The sequence below is a fragment of the Myotis nattereri genome, assembly GCF_964212035.1.
Source record: "Myotis nattereri genome assembly, chromosome: 5".
Taxonomy (NCBI): Eukaryota; Metazoa; Chordata; class Mammalia; order Chiroptera; family Vespertilionidae; genus Myotis; species Myotis nattereri.
This window is the reverse complement of record NC_138080.1, coordinates 5,991,006-6,006,134: the sequence shown is the minus strand read 5'-3', so window position 1 is coordinate 6,006,134 and position 15,129 is coordinate 5,991,006. Positions and strand designations below refer to the sequence as shown.

Genomic DNA, 15,129 nt, shown 5'->3' with positions numbered 1-15,129 from the left:
CCTTGCAGCTATCTTTTCTGCCTAATGTTCCCCCCTCAAATGCTTTGGGGATTTTTGTTATTTGTCCCCAGATGTCATCTGTCCTTGGGTTTAGCTGGCACAAATGGCATTAATTGTGTCTTTGTTCTCTATTTTGCCACGCCAGGGTGATTTAAACTATATACTCTTTGGTTAGGGAAGAGAATATAAAATATTTGCTCTCAAGTGTCTTTGGTTGGGAAGATAAGGTCTTGAAATTCACAAGCTAGCTGCAAGCTGCCCAAACTGTTAGCCTTGTTTAATTTTCTTTTCTCAGTTTCCCCATTCCACTTGACCAGGAATTATCCTAGCTTCTTACTATCCTGCCACACAACCATCAGTACATTCTACGTTTAGAAGATTTTTGTCACCCATAAAAAGTCCCTTGCTCATTATCAGTTCAGAGTGCTCTTTCAAAACTGCAAATTACTAGATCACAGAATCCTGCTCTAAGTCCTTCAGAAGTTAATACTGCATTTCAAATTAAATAATTTCTTTGTCATGCCCATAAGTAACTCCTGTGTGCCTCCCATCTTCTTCTCATTACTTTCCTACTCCCTTCTCCTCACTCTTGCCGTGCTGAGCTCCTTTCTTCTTTTCCACCCCCACACCCGGCCTTTGCAAATGGTGTTTCCTCTGCCTGGAGCACTTTCCCCTAAATGCTGGTCAGGTCTCTCTCTATCAAATTCCTTTGTTTATTTCCTACACACTCTTTCTACACTCCATGATTGTCTTATTTATTTATGGACGTACACTTCTATTTTTAACTATAGTTGACCTACAATATTCCAGGTATAAATTGTAGTGATTATATATTTATACTAGAGGCCCAATGCACGAGATTCATGCAAGAGTAAGCCTTCCTTACCCCGGCTGCCGGCACTGGCTTCACTCTGGCATCTGGGACCCAGGCTTCCCTCGGCTTCCCTCCAGCTGCCAGCAGGCACCTGGGATCTGGGCTTCCCTCCGGCCCCAGCTTCATCCAGAAGGATGTCCAGAATGATGTCTGGTCTAATTATCATATTACCCTTTTATTATTATAGACTAGAGGCCCGGTGCATGAAATCCGTGCGGGGGGGGCGGGGGGGGGGTGGTCCCTCAGCCTGGCCTGCACCCTCTCCAATCCGGGACTACTCGGGGGATGTCCAACTGCATCTTGCAATCCGGGACCGCTGGCTCCTGCCTGATCGCCCCTAATCCCTCTGCCTGCCTGCCTGATTGCCCCTAACCACTCACCTGCCTCCCTGATAGCCCCTAACTGCTCCCCTGAAGGCCTGATTGCCCCTAACCACCTCTGCCTTGGCCCTGCAGCCGGGACCCAGGATTCCCTCCTCTGCAGGCGCCCTGGACCATGGGGCGGGCAGATTCTCCCTTCCCAGGCCACAGGCACAGGCACAGGCATTGGTGCCCAGGACCACAGGGTGGGGCAGGCAGCTTTTCTCTCTCTCCTGGGCTGCAGCCACCACAGGAGATGGAGCCCAGGACCATGGGGCAGGCGGCTTTGCTCAGGCCCGGCTTTGTCAGGATGGACGTCCAGAAGGTCATCTGGAAGACGTCTGCTCTAATTAGCATATTACCCTTTTATTAGTGTAGATACTGTATGAAGTGATCACCCTCATATGTCTAGTACCCACCTGGCATCATACATAGTTATTACTGTGGATAAAAAGGGGCCAAGCCCTGCCCGGTTTGGCTCAGTGGATGGAGTGTCAGCCTGCGGACTGAAGGGTCAAGTTCGATTCCAGTCAGGGGCATGTGCCTTGGTTGCAGGCACATCCCCAGTTTGAGGTGTGCAAGAGTCAGCTGATCGATGTTTCTCTCTCATCGATGTTTCTAACTCTCTATACCTCTCCCTTCCTCTCTGTAAAAGATCGATAAAATATATTTTTAAAAAAACGAAAACAAAACAAAACAAAACAGGGGGCCACAGACTAAACCCGACAAGCTCAGGGAAGGCCTATATGGTGGCCTAAAGTAACCACAAATAATGATCTGAAATGAAAACTTTTTAACCTAAAGTGGTTCATGGTGAGTAGTCATGTTCTAAAACAATATTTTTCCCTAACAAAGGTTAATCTTTACCTTAACTAAGGAAGGCTGTCTGTTGTCTTTTTACATCTAGGATGACAATACTGTTGTAATTGACTAGTTACTAACAATAGGAAAGGCACAAAGGGGAAGTCAGGCATTATAGGCACATAATTTGGGCGGCTTTGCCAGGAAGCTAGTTTCACACTCCCCAGGGATCCAACGAAGGGGATATAGATGTATGCCCATAAAGTGGGAGGAACCAACTTTAACTTGTTGTCAGTCACACCTGGGAACAGAGGGTATTGGCCAGAATGGGCATGGCCACTGCAAGTGCATGGGAATTTGGAGATATATAATCCCCTAAGCAAAAGTTCACTCTCATGGAACTCTTTTTTATTTAATATATATTTTTTATTGATTTCAGAGAGGAAGGGAGATGGAGAGATAGAAACATCAATGATGAGAGAATCATTGATCACCTGCCTCCTATAAGCCCTACATTAGGGATTGAGTCTGGAATCAATCTGTGACCTCCTGGTTCATAGATCGATGCTCAACCACTGAGCCATGCTGGCTAGGCATCTCTTGAGACTCTTGTTGCTTGTGTAGCACTTGGCTCTTGGCTCCCTTGCATTTTCCCCTGGGGCCCAGGGCCATGCGGACCCCCACATGCAATGACTGTTAGCTATCCTATACCTACCATAGTTAAAAGCAATGGACTGAGGGACTAGTTAGCCTGATGTTGACCTGGCTCCAGCATGGAATGGAAACTCTGGACACTGACTGCTTTTAGCTCTACTGAAACCCCAGCTACACTTCTTCTATGACTGGATTGAGGGAAATGGAACTTTGGAAATCCAGAGATATAATTCCATAGAAATAAAACTTTCTACTACATCACATCCTCCCTTGGGGGCCTCCAAAAATACTTATTCCAGCAATATTCCAAGGATTCCACCTCCAGCAGCAACCAGGGGAGACGAGGTCCTCTCCTCTCCCACAACTCACACTTGTTATAGATTGGGAGGTTGTGTCAATAAAAACAAATGAAAGAATGCATAGACGAAAAAGGGGCCACATACTAAACCTGACTAAACCCCAGGGGCCTTCAAGTGGCCTTTCAAACTCAGAGACCTAAAATAACCACAAAGGGTGGTCTGAAATTAATTTTTTTTTAACCTAAGAGCAGTTTATGGTGGGTAGTCATGTCCTAAGCCAGTATCTTACCTGACAAAGGTCAATCTTTACCTTAACTGAGCCTTTCTATTGTCTTTTTGCATCTATGATAACATATCTTTGGAATGTCAAAGTAATTTTGTGGTAGGCAGTTAGACAGACAAGAGCAGAGCAAGGATGATGGGCCAGGTACAGAAGATCACCAGGGCACAAAGCCCTGGGTGCCTCACAAAGGACAATTGTGGATGGGACCTCACCCCCAGGGTGACCATTCTTCCCCCAGCATATTGCTGGTCATGTGATTTGGACGCTCTGATCTTTCCTCTCTAGACAATATTTAGGCCTTAGATGTATTTCAGCTCCAGGCTCAGAAAAGCAGCAAAACCAGACAAGCGACCCCACAGCTGACCACAGGACCAGCTGCATTGGATAATGACCCACTGCCCGGGCGTCAACCAATCAGTCAGTGGAGACCTAGACCCTGAAAGGACACACCTTGGAAAGCTCTGAATATTCTATTGAGATCTTCCCCTGGAACCTCCCCTAAAAATCCACCCTTAAAACCCTTAGGATGGAGGATCTAGTGTGCTTTCCCTTCCAGGAGCATGCCCCCCACAACAAAAAAATTATCTGGCCCCAAATGTTAATAGTTTCATGATTGAGAAACCCTGCTCTAAAATAACACAAAATGATTTTTAATGTATTCAAGATTTCATAATAAATATTTGAATATAAAATAAATTAAGGTAGTAGAAGAAAAGAACAAAAGAATATTTATATAACTTTGGGGTGGGGGAAAAACTCCCTAAATAAGTCTGGAAACCAAGAAGCTAAAAGAAATATATATTTGACTACACACAAATCTTAAATTTTTCTAGAAAAAGATATAAGAAACTATAGAAGCAAATGATAGGCTAAGAACATATTTATAAAATAGGTGAAAGACAAAGAGCCAAAAGCCTCACTATATACAATAGTACCTACAATTTTACAGATCAGTAAAAAAATAGAACGTGCCCTGACCAGGCATCTCAGTTGGTTAGAGAGCCATCCGATATGCCAAGATTGAGAGTTCCCTAGTCAAGGTGCATGCAAGAAGCAATCTACACTAATAAAAAAGAAACATGCAAATTAACAGTCCCTCTGTGATGCCCACAAGCCACGCCCACCAGCCAATGAGGCGTGGGTATGCAAATTAACCCTGCGAAGATGGCTGGCTAATTTGAATACACAGGCACCGGGCAGCCAGGGGCAAGGCAGGTACTTCCCCCATGTTGCCATGGTGATTCGGGGGAAGTTCTGGCCCCACGGCAGCTTGTCCACATGCGGGCACCAGGGAGCCGTGGTTGGGGCGGGAGCTTCCCCCGTCTTGCCATGGTGATGCTGGGGAAGTTCCGGCCCTGCAGCTGTTTTCACGTGCATGGGCACCGGGGAGCCAGGGTCGGGGCAGCGTGCATGGATGCCGGGGAGCTGGGGGCGGGGCGGGGTGGCGCACACAGACGCAGGGAAGCTCCCTCCCCACTGGAGTGTGTGTGCGGGTGCCGTCGCCAAAAGGCCTGTGTCCGCAGGACAGGCATCCTCGGGAGCCAGGCCACCCCGAGCCTGTAGGCCCACGCCTAAGCCCGGAGCGACTGGGAACATAACAGAGGGTGCACGTCAGACTGAGGGGGACTCCCCCCAACCCTGTGCACAAATTTCATGCACCGGGCCCCTAGTCTGTCTACACTAATAAAACAGAAACATGCAAATTGGTGTCACTTCGCTACACCCTCCAGCCAATCAGGATGAGTATGCAAATTAACCCCCCAAAAAGATGGTGGTTGATTTGCATATGCAGGCGCGGAGCGAAGACTGATGACGACTGAAGACTGAAGAGGCTTGGCTTCTCCACTGCAGGCGGAGCGGAGGAGCCAAGCCTCGCTGCTGCGGCCCGAGCAGAGAAGCCAAGCCTCACTGCTGCGGCCGGACCAAAGGCCTGGGTCCCGGGTGCCAGAGGAAAACCAGTGTTGGCAGCCAGGGGAAAGAAGACCTATTGCACGAATCTTCGTGCAACAGGCCTCTAGTATATATATAAAAAGCCAGTGACTGTAACACCATAACAAACATAACGACCATAACAACCAGTCACTATGACACCCACTGTAGCCAGCGAACCGGCAGATCAGGTATATATGTCTCCTTTTTTTCCCATTGACCCAAGAGCTCTCTATGTGGTTCGCTGAGGCTGATCCCTGGCCAGCATTGCAGCTTTACTTCTGCTCAAACCTGCACTTTTCCCATTCTTCCCAATTACTGTTCTCAAAAGTATCATTTAATAGTAAGTACTGCCCACTATGGGACTCTCCCACCCCGATCAAGGGCATGGCTGGCCTGCCAAACGCCTACCCCCTTCCCCAATCCCCTCCCCGGGCCAGCCCTGCCCCCATCAGCCCGCCCCACCACAATAGGCCCACAGCCCCTCCCCTTGGTCAGCCCCACCCCTGATCGCCGCCCCCACCCCAATAGGGGTCAGGGCTGGCCACCCAACCTCCTGCAGCCCCTCCCCCTGGCAGCCCCACCCCTAATTTCACCTCCCACCCCAATAGGGGATGAGACTGGCTGCCCAACCTTCTGCAGCCCCTCCCCCCAGCCGGCCCTGCCCTCTATGGGCTCCCAACACCCTGATTGGCCCACAGCCCCTGCCCCTGGCCAGCCCCACCCCTGATCACCGCCCCCACCCCAATAGGGGTCATTGCCGGCCAGCCAACTTCCCACAGCCCCTTCCCCTGCCCAGCCCCACCCTAGATCAGCCCCCTCACCCCAATCAGGGGCAGGCAGGCCGGCTAACCTCCCATGGCCCCTCCCTCAGGCCCCTGGCCCCCGACCGACAGCCAGGCCACTGCCCACAGCCCCTCCCCATGGCCAGGCATGCCTCCAATCAGCCCCCCAACCCCAATTGGGGGCAGGCCAGCTGACCAACCTCCTGCCATCTCCTCCCAACAGGCTCAGCCCTGATCCGTCCCAATTGGGTCCAGGCCAGCCAGACCCCACCTGTGCACAAATTCATGCACTGGGCCTCTAGTGAATGTATAAATAAGTGGAACAACAAATCAATGTTTATCTATCTATTTCCCTTGCTCTCTCTCTCTAAAATCAATCAATCAATCAATAAATAAATAAGACCAAAAAAAAGAAAACAGGACCTAAGTGACCTAAAACTTATGAATAGAGTGGTTCAGCCTCACAAGTACTCAGGGAAATGCAAATTAAAGCAGTAGCAGGATTGAGTCATGTCCATAGACCTTTATCCCCAATCCAAAATTCACAGTTCTCAAAATCAGAAAGCTTTATTGGATTTTGTTAAATTTACGTGCTCAGCCCCAGCCAACCAAGGCCAGGGAGTGGCTCTGCTGTGAAGAATGCAAGTTAGGATTTGGATTTATCCCCGAACCCAGCTGCAATTCTGTTGGCAAAGAAGCAGAAGCAGTTGGCCCTGGCTGGTTTGGCTCATGGATAGAGCGTCAGCCTGCAGACTAAAGGGTCCCAGGTTCGATTCCGGCCAAGGGCACATGCCCAGGTTGCGGGCTTGATCCCTAGTAGGGGGTGTGCAGGAGGCAGCCAATCAATGATTCTCTCTCATCATTGATGTTTCTGTCTCTCCCTCTTTCTTCCTCTCTGAAATCAATAAATTTAAAAAAATTTTAAATTAAAATAAAAAAAGAAGCAGAAGCAGAGAATAGTGTTACACAGGCAGCCCAATGTTGGCTACACAATGAGAAGGGAGAAAGGAAGAACATTTGAAAGATGGAAAAATTACACAAAAGACTAAATTAAATCCAGATTGTCACTATTAGAGAGCAAGTTTGCCCTGTTTCCTTCCAATATGAGTGGGGCCCAGAGCTCATAAGTCGAAAACAGCTTCATAGCACCCCTAAATTTCATTTAGTCTTTGAAGGAGTCACCTCAGTCAACAGCCACCCAATCAATCAACCAATCAGCCAGGAGGCAGGCAGCATCCCACCCATGCTGCACTAAAGCCCCGGCCTTCCTCACCTTCCACACCTTTCCCCCTGGTGTTTCCCCACTCGGGGCTGAGTCTGTTGACTGATAAGACAGAGTGTTTGGTCCCGGAATTCAATATTTATTTTAGAGTTGAATTATTACTGAGTCAAATGAGTCTGTGAAATGTAAGGCTTCCCCAAGACCCTGGGCCAGTACAGCAGGTAAAGGAACACCTCTTGTCAAGCCCCAAGGCGGTGCAAAGTCACTGGACGTGTGTGGGGCGGAGCGGGTTGAAGGCACCTTCCAGCTCAGCAACAGGAACCAAAAGTCACAAGGAGGGAACCAGATCGGAGGGGGTGGGGGGTGGGGGGAGGAGGGAGTTCAGGCAGTTGGGTCAATGACTCTTTCAGGGCCAGACCTCAATGCTGGGTGCGCCACCAGCTGTCCCACGGGCCTCTCAGCAATCCCAAACCTCCCAGAAGCAGGCTCGGAGGCGTGCGCAGGAAGAGGTCAGCCACCCGGCAGAGCAGAACCGGACTCCAGGCCACGTCCAAACCCAGAGCCCCTTTCATTACTCCAGCCGGTTCGATGGCCAAGGGCAACCGGCCAAAGGGAACACTAGAGGAGCTGCGATCTGGGGGAGAAGCCCTGGGCTCCTGGCTACTGAGGCACCCAAGGGAGACGAGTCACCCAGAATCTCAAAGCAGCCCTAGGGGCACAAAGGAACAAATAAATCCAATGCCCCGCCCACCCACCCACCTCAAGGAAGGTGCTGCCCCTACAGGAGGCGCAACGCGGCCCAGGCTCCGCATTACCAGCAGGGGGCGCTCTGCCCCCGCGCTCCAGTCCCGGCGTGGGGAAGGCCGTGCGTGGCGTGGCGGGGCCTGGGGAGATGGGTGACTCAGCCCCGCGAAGTCCTTCCCTTGTTTGTGCAGTGAAAGTGGTTTAACCCCATGACTACTGATTCCCATGTGGAATCGGAATGGGGCAGGTGAGGATTTTTGCTTTTCGTTTTAAGCTCTGCTGTTTAAATACTAACCATACTGCCTGACAAGTTTGTGAGGGCGTATTAACGCGGCGGAGCGCGCTGTTCCGTGTCTGACTTGGCCTCCGTCTCCGGCAGCAGAGCCTGAGGAGCTGACTTAGAGGTGACAGTGGGCAGTGTAGGCGGCCCGGAGAGGAGAGAGAGCCAGCACAAGCCCGTGCTACCAAGGCGATGTCCTCGCAGCCCCCCACGCACTCGGGGGGACCTGATGCACTGGGTCTCAGAACGCCCTCCGGGTGGAAGAGGAGGGATTCAGCCACTTTCCACTCCAGCACCGGTCGGAAGGCATATTGTGTCCAGTGGCACCTGGGCAAAGTCTGCCCAGTTTGGTCTCCCAGGGGCGTTGGAAATGAGAACAGGTGCACTGACCTCCCAGCTCCCGCGGGAAAGGGACCTAAAGGGAGCAGGGGACCTAAGAAACCGTTCACCATTGAGGCAGAGCTCGTCCCGGCAGGGCTGTGGGTCTGCGAGGGATTCAGGGAAGTGGGATGGCTCGGCTAGAGGGCGAGGGCACCTGCAACTTGGATGCATGTTGTCAAATTTTCATAAACAGCAGGTTGTACCATTTAAATATATATATATATATATATATATATATATATATATATATGCACACACATATATACATATATATATTATTTTTTAAATATATTTTATTGATTTTTTACAGAGAGGAAGGGAGAGGGATAGAGAGTTAGAAACATCGATGAGAGAGAAACATCGATCAGCTGCCTCCTGCACACTCCCCACTGGGGATGTGCCCGCAACCCAGGTACATGCCCTTGACTGGAATCGAACCTGGGACCCTTCAGTCTGCAGGCCGACGATCCATCCACTGAGCCAAACCGGTTAGGGCCATATATATATTATTGATTTCAGAGAGAGAGAGAGAGAGATAGAAACATCAATGATGAGAATCATTGATCGGCTGCCTCCTGCACGCACCCCACTGGGGCAGAACCCGCAACCCAGACATGTGCCCTGACCTGGAATCAAACCATAACCTCCTGGTTCATAGGTCGAAGCTCAACCACTGAGCGACACCAGCTGGGCAGGTTGTACCATTTTGCATTTCCCCTATCAACTCATGTGAATGCCAGCTTCCCCACAGCCTTGCCCACAGAGTATGTTGCAAACCCTTAGGTTTTAGCTGAGCAATGACAACTTAGTGCATTTTTATTTTGCATTTCTGTTATTAAAAGCAAAATTGAGCATCCCACCTTATTCACAAGGCTTTTCATTGCAATATTAATTGTATTGCAAATTATAGGAAACACAAAACCACAATGAGATACCATCTCAGACCCATTAGGATGGCTACTATTTAAAAAACAAGTGTTGGTAAGGATGTGGATAAGTTAGAACCCTTGTGCACTGTTGGTGGGAATGTAAAATGATGCAGCCACTATGGAAAACAGTATGGAGGTTCCTAAAAAAATACTATAGAATTCCCATGTGATCCAGCAATTTCACTCGCTCCCTACAGAATTGGAAGGAGGGTCTCAAAGAAATATTTGCACACTCATGTTTGTAGCAGCACTATACATAATGGCCAAAAGGTGAAAGAAACCCCGGTGCCCACTAACATGAATGGATAAACAAAACATGGGAAATTCAGACACATGTTACGGCTTGAATGAAGCTGGAGGACATTATGCTAAGTGAAAGGAGCCAGATACAAAAAGAAAAATGCTGTGTGATTCCACTTACATGCGGTACTTAGTCAAATTCTTAGAGACAGAAAGTAGAGTGGTGGCTACCAGGAGAAGGAGGAAGGAGAAATGAGAAGTTGTTGTTCAGTGGGTATGGAATGTCAGTTTTGCAAGTTCTGGAGACGGATGGTGGTGATCGCTGCACAACAATGTGAATACACTTCATGCTATTGAACTGTACACCTAAAAATGGCTAAGATGGTAAATTTGTATTATGTATATTTCACCATAATTTTTTAAAATATATTTTTTATCGATTTCAGAGAGAAGAAGAGAGGGGATCAATGATGAGAGAGCATGATCGATGGGCTGTCCCCTACTGAGGATTGAGCCCAAAGCCCAGGCCTGTGCCCTAACTAGGAATTGAACCATAACCTCCTGGTTCATGGGTCCACACTGGCCGGACCACCATAATTTTTAAAAAAGAAATAATCCAAACATTGAATAAATGGTGGGATAGATTATGCTGCACTCACCCGGTAGATTACAATACAGCTATGAAAAAGAATGAAGAGTATCTGTCCATCCTCCTGAAATGTGACTAAGGAAAACAGCAAGGGCCTTTTCAGGTTTCAGATATGGTACAGTGTCTGAGAAAGGGAGTAAATACAAATATATATGCTCACATTTTCAAATAGAAACAATGAAAGGATAAATAAAAAATTAATATAGATACTCACCTAGAACAGCGATTTTCTTTTTCTTTTTTTACAATATTTTTATTTATTTTAGAGAGGAAGGGAATGGGAAAGATAGAAACATCAGTGATGAGAGAGAACCATTGATTGGCTGCTTCCTGCCTGCCCCCTACTGGGGATCAAGCCCACAACCCAGGCATGTACCCTGACCTCCTGGTTCATAACCACTGAGGTACACCAGCCAACTAGAGCAGCAGTTTTCAATCGTTTTTATCTCATGGTTCACATAAACTAATTACTAAAATTCTGCAGCACACCAAAAAGTAGATAATTATTTTTTTTATCTGACTCCCCCCCCCCAAAAAAAGGTATAATTTTGATTTATTCACATTGGATGGCTATTATTGTGTTGTCATTTTTTTTACTTGACAGATCTAAAGGAAAAGAGGTCAGTGCCTCTGACTAAAGAGTCAGTTGTTGCATGTTTTCAGCTGGCACACTGGTTGGACACCGCCGACCGAGAGGAGAAGGAGCTCCGGGCAGAGCGGCAGCATAGAGTGTGCACACAGTATTCGAGAAACTTAATCAATATCCAGTTAGTTGGATTGGCTGCTCTGCAATCTTGATAAGCAGAGCCTGAGAGGGGTGTGGGTGGCGGTTTTTGAGATTTATCCCACCAGGATGGATACAATTTTTTTTTAAATCTATTTTATTGATTTTTTACAGAGAGGAAGGGAGAGGGATAGAGAGTTAGAAACATCGATGAGAGAGAAACATCGATCAGCTGCCTTCTGCACACTCCCCACTGGGTATGTGCCCACAACCAAGGTACATGCTCTTAACCAGAATCGAGCTTGGGACCCCTGAGTCCGCAGGCCGACGCTCTATCCACTGAGCCAAACCGGCTAGGGCTGGATATAATTTTTAAGAAAGGAAACAAGTATTGTTGAGGGTGTGGGGAAATTGGACCTATTAAAAAAAGAAAAAGGGGCCGGAGGTCACATGTCTTTCCCTGAGATAAGAGGGATTTTTCCCTCACGGGAGGGGCTTCCCCACCAAGGGGGCAGTCGCCCCAGTTGCCAGCACATTGATCTTGCATCTCCCTGTGCCTGTGGACTGGTTTGGTTAGCCACTGGGTGTCGGGATTCCATCTGATAGCTTAATGGGATGGATAGAAGTAACCTCAAAGAATCTGTGCGTGGAATCTTCACCAAGCAGGAAGAATTGGGGACTCTCGGAGCCCCACAGTGGAACCCAGCTCGCTCCTCGCGCCTCGCTCTTCGGCAGCAGACCGAAGGCTTCCAGCAAACTTTAGCTGGTCAACGCCACGAATAACAGGTTCGCCATAGGACGCACTCTTAGGAACTGGGTGTCCGTCCTCTCACTTTATAAAATGGGGCAGTTAAACCAATCAGTCTTATTTGACCTATTAGATTACATAGGAAGCACTGTCAAATAAATTATGCTAAACCTTTGATTATTTTGATAGGTTGTTCATATAAATGTTCTAGAAATTATATAAAATTCCTAAAATTCTGACATTTTGGTAAATTAAAAAAAAAAACACCACTTAGTCTTTCTCTGTCTCTTAAAGTTATAACTCTTATCATGTCTTTAACATGTAAACACCTAAGAACTAACTATAACATTGTCCACAGAGACTGAAGGGGGGAAAAATAAAAAGGTCCTTTTTTAATCCTCACCTGAGGATATTTTTTCCCATCGATTTTTAGAGAGTGGAAAGGAGGGAAGAAGGTGGGGCAGGGGGAGTGAGACACTTCAGTGTGAGAAAGACACATCGACTGGTTGCCTCCTGCACGCTCCCCAACCTGGCCGGGAATGGAACCTACAACCCAGGTATGTGGCCTTTGGTTCTCCAGCCGAAGCTCTAACCACTTAGCAATACCAGCCAAGGCAAGGGCTTTTATTTATTTATTAAAAAATAACAAAACATATGTTCTCTCACAGTTCTAGAAGCCAAACACCAAAGTCAGTATCACTGGGCCCAAATCAAGGTGATGGTAGGGCTGGAGGATCGAGAAAGAATCTATTCCGTGCCTCTTCTCACTTCTGGTGGTTGTTGGCATTCCTTGACTTATGTCTACATTGCTCCAGCCAAGGGCAAGGCGGAGAGGCTCAGATGACGGCGTCTTTCCATGCACAGAAACGTTGCCGGCTTGATTCCTGGTCAGGGCACATGCTGGGGTTAGTGGGCTTGGTCCTCTGTAGCGGGTGTGCAGGAGGTAGCTGATTGATATTCGCTCTCACATTGATGTTTCTCTCTCTCTCTCTCTCTCTCTCTCTCTCTCTCTTCTTCTCTCTCTAAAAATCAATTTTTAAAAATCTTTAAAACACACTGTAGACCCCTGCCAAAATTAATTTGTAAAACAGCTGTGGTGTTTACAAAACTACTAGAAAATAATAAGGCCCTAGCCAGTTTGACTTAGTGGACAGAGTGTCGGTCTGGGGACTGAAGGGTCCTGGGTTCAATTTTGCACATGCTGGGGTTCCGGGCTCAATCCCCACTGTGGGGTGTGCAGGAGGCAGCAGATCAATGATTCTCTCTTATCATTGATGTTTCTATCTCTCCCTCTCCCTTTCTCTCTGAAATAAAAATATTTTTTTAAAAAAGAAAATGATGAAACGAAATGACTGTATATGAAAAATAGGACATGTTTTCAGCAGATAAAGGTATAAAGTATAGAGATGCACTGTTGTTGAGGGAAAGGAAAATAGAATGTATTTTTTTAATAAGGATATAAAGGATATGGGTGGTTTTTGGTTTGGTTTGGCTTTGGATTTTTGTTTTAGTATAAAAAGAAATAGAAAAGTAATTTTGTCCTAAAGTAAAATCATTGTTGTTGTCCATGGACCTTCTGCAGCTTCCACAAAATTTCTGCAACTTATATATAACTTTCAGTTTTTGTCGACAACTGAAAGTTATATATAAGTTGCAGAAATTTTGTGGAAGCTGCAGAAGGTCCATGGACGAGGGATCTTGAGAAAAGAGTTTTATAGATGGTCAAAGTAAGTAACGTTGGAATCGATAGCTAAGACAATTGCATTCTTTATATGTATGTATGCGAATTGACCAGCTCTTCAACCACAGCCATTAAAAAAAAAAAAAACCTGGCTCTCTGCTCCTCCTGTTTGTCAGACAGCCTCTCCTCCTGCGCTGTACCAGCAGCCACACCCTGAGACACGATGGTGGAGGTCGGAGTGAACGGATCTGGCCGCATCGGGCGCCTGGTCACCAGGGCTGCTTTTAAATCTGGGAAAATGGACATCGTCCCCATCAATGACCTGTTCATTGACCTCACGTACATGGTCTACATGTTCCAGTAGGATTCTACTCGTGGCAAGTTCAAAGGCACAGTCAAGGCTGAGAATGCGAAGCTTGTCATCAGTGGAAAGTCCATCTCCGTCTTCCAGGAGCGAGATCCCGCCAACATCAGGAGGGGAGATGCTGGTGCTGAGGATGTTGTGGGGTCAGTGGTGTCTTCACTCCCATGGAGAAGGCCGGGGCTCACTTGAAGGGGCAGCCAAGAGGGTCATCATCTCTGCCCCTTCTGCGGCTGCCCCCATGTTTGTGATGAGTGTGAGCCATGACAAGTATGACAACTCCCTCGAGATTGTCAGCAATGCCTCCTGCACCACCCACTGCCTGGCCCCCCTGGCCAAGGTCATCCATGACAGCTTCAGCATCCTGGAGGGACTCATGACCACAGTCCATGCGTCACCGCCACCCAGAAGACCCTGGATGGCCCCTCAGGGAAGCTGTGGTGTGATGGCCGAGGGGCTGCCCAGAACATCGTCCCTGCTTCTACCGGCGCTGCCAAGGTTGTGGGCCAGGTCATCCCTGAGCTGAAGGGAAGCTCACTGGCATGGCCTTCCATGTCCCACCCACAGTGTCGATTTTCGATCTGACCTGCCGCCTGAGAAAGCTGCCAAATATGTGACATGAAGAAGGGAGTGAAGCAGGCGTCAGAGGGCCCCTCAAGGGCATCCTGGGCTGTACTGAGGACCAGGGGGTCTCCTGTGACTTTAACATGATACCCACTCCTCCACCTTTGATGCTGGCGCTGGCATTGCCCTCAGTGACCACTTTGTCAAGCTCGTTTCCTGGTCTGACAATGAATTTGGCTACAGCAACAGGGTGGTGGACCTTATGGTGCCCACGGCCTCCGAGGAGTAAGAACCCCCTGGACCACCAGTCCCAGCGAGAGGAAGAGGGCCCTCAGCTGCTGGGGAGTCCTGGCCCCAGATCGATCCCTCAATACAATGAGAATCTCCTAACCTCCAGTTTCCACCCCAGACCCCTGAAGAGGGGGAGGGGAGTAGGGAGCCCTACTTTATCGTGCACGATCAAAAAAGTTCACTGCACCCAGAAAAAAATAAAAATAAAAATAAATTACTTTCATTGTTGAGCGTCCCCTTTAACATGGCTATTTTAAAGGGTTTTTTTTTTTATTTTTATTTTTTTATTATTATTTTTTAATCATTTACAGACAATTGTTTGATGCTTTGG

General features: G+C 47.9%; 1 pseudogene across 1 annotated transcript; it reads left to right on the top strand.

Moving 5' to 3' along the window:
• The first annotated feature begins 13,791 nt into the window (after positions 1–13,791).
• Positions 13,792–14,796, top strand: LOC308519107 (glyceraldehyde-3-phosphate dehydrogenase-like; annotated as a pseudogene). The gene has a single exon. The product of its transcript is annotated as a glyceraldehyde-3-phosphate dehydrogenase-like (transcript).
• The last annotated feature ends 333 nt before the right edge of the window (positions 14,797–15,129 follow it).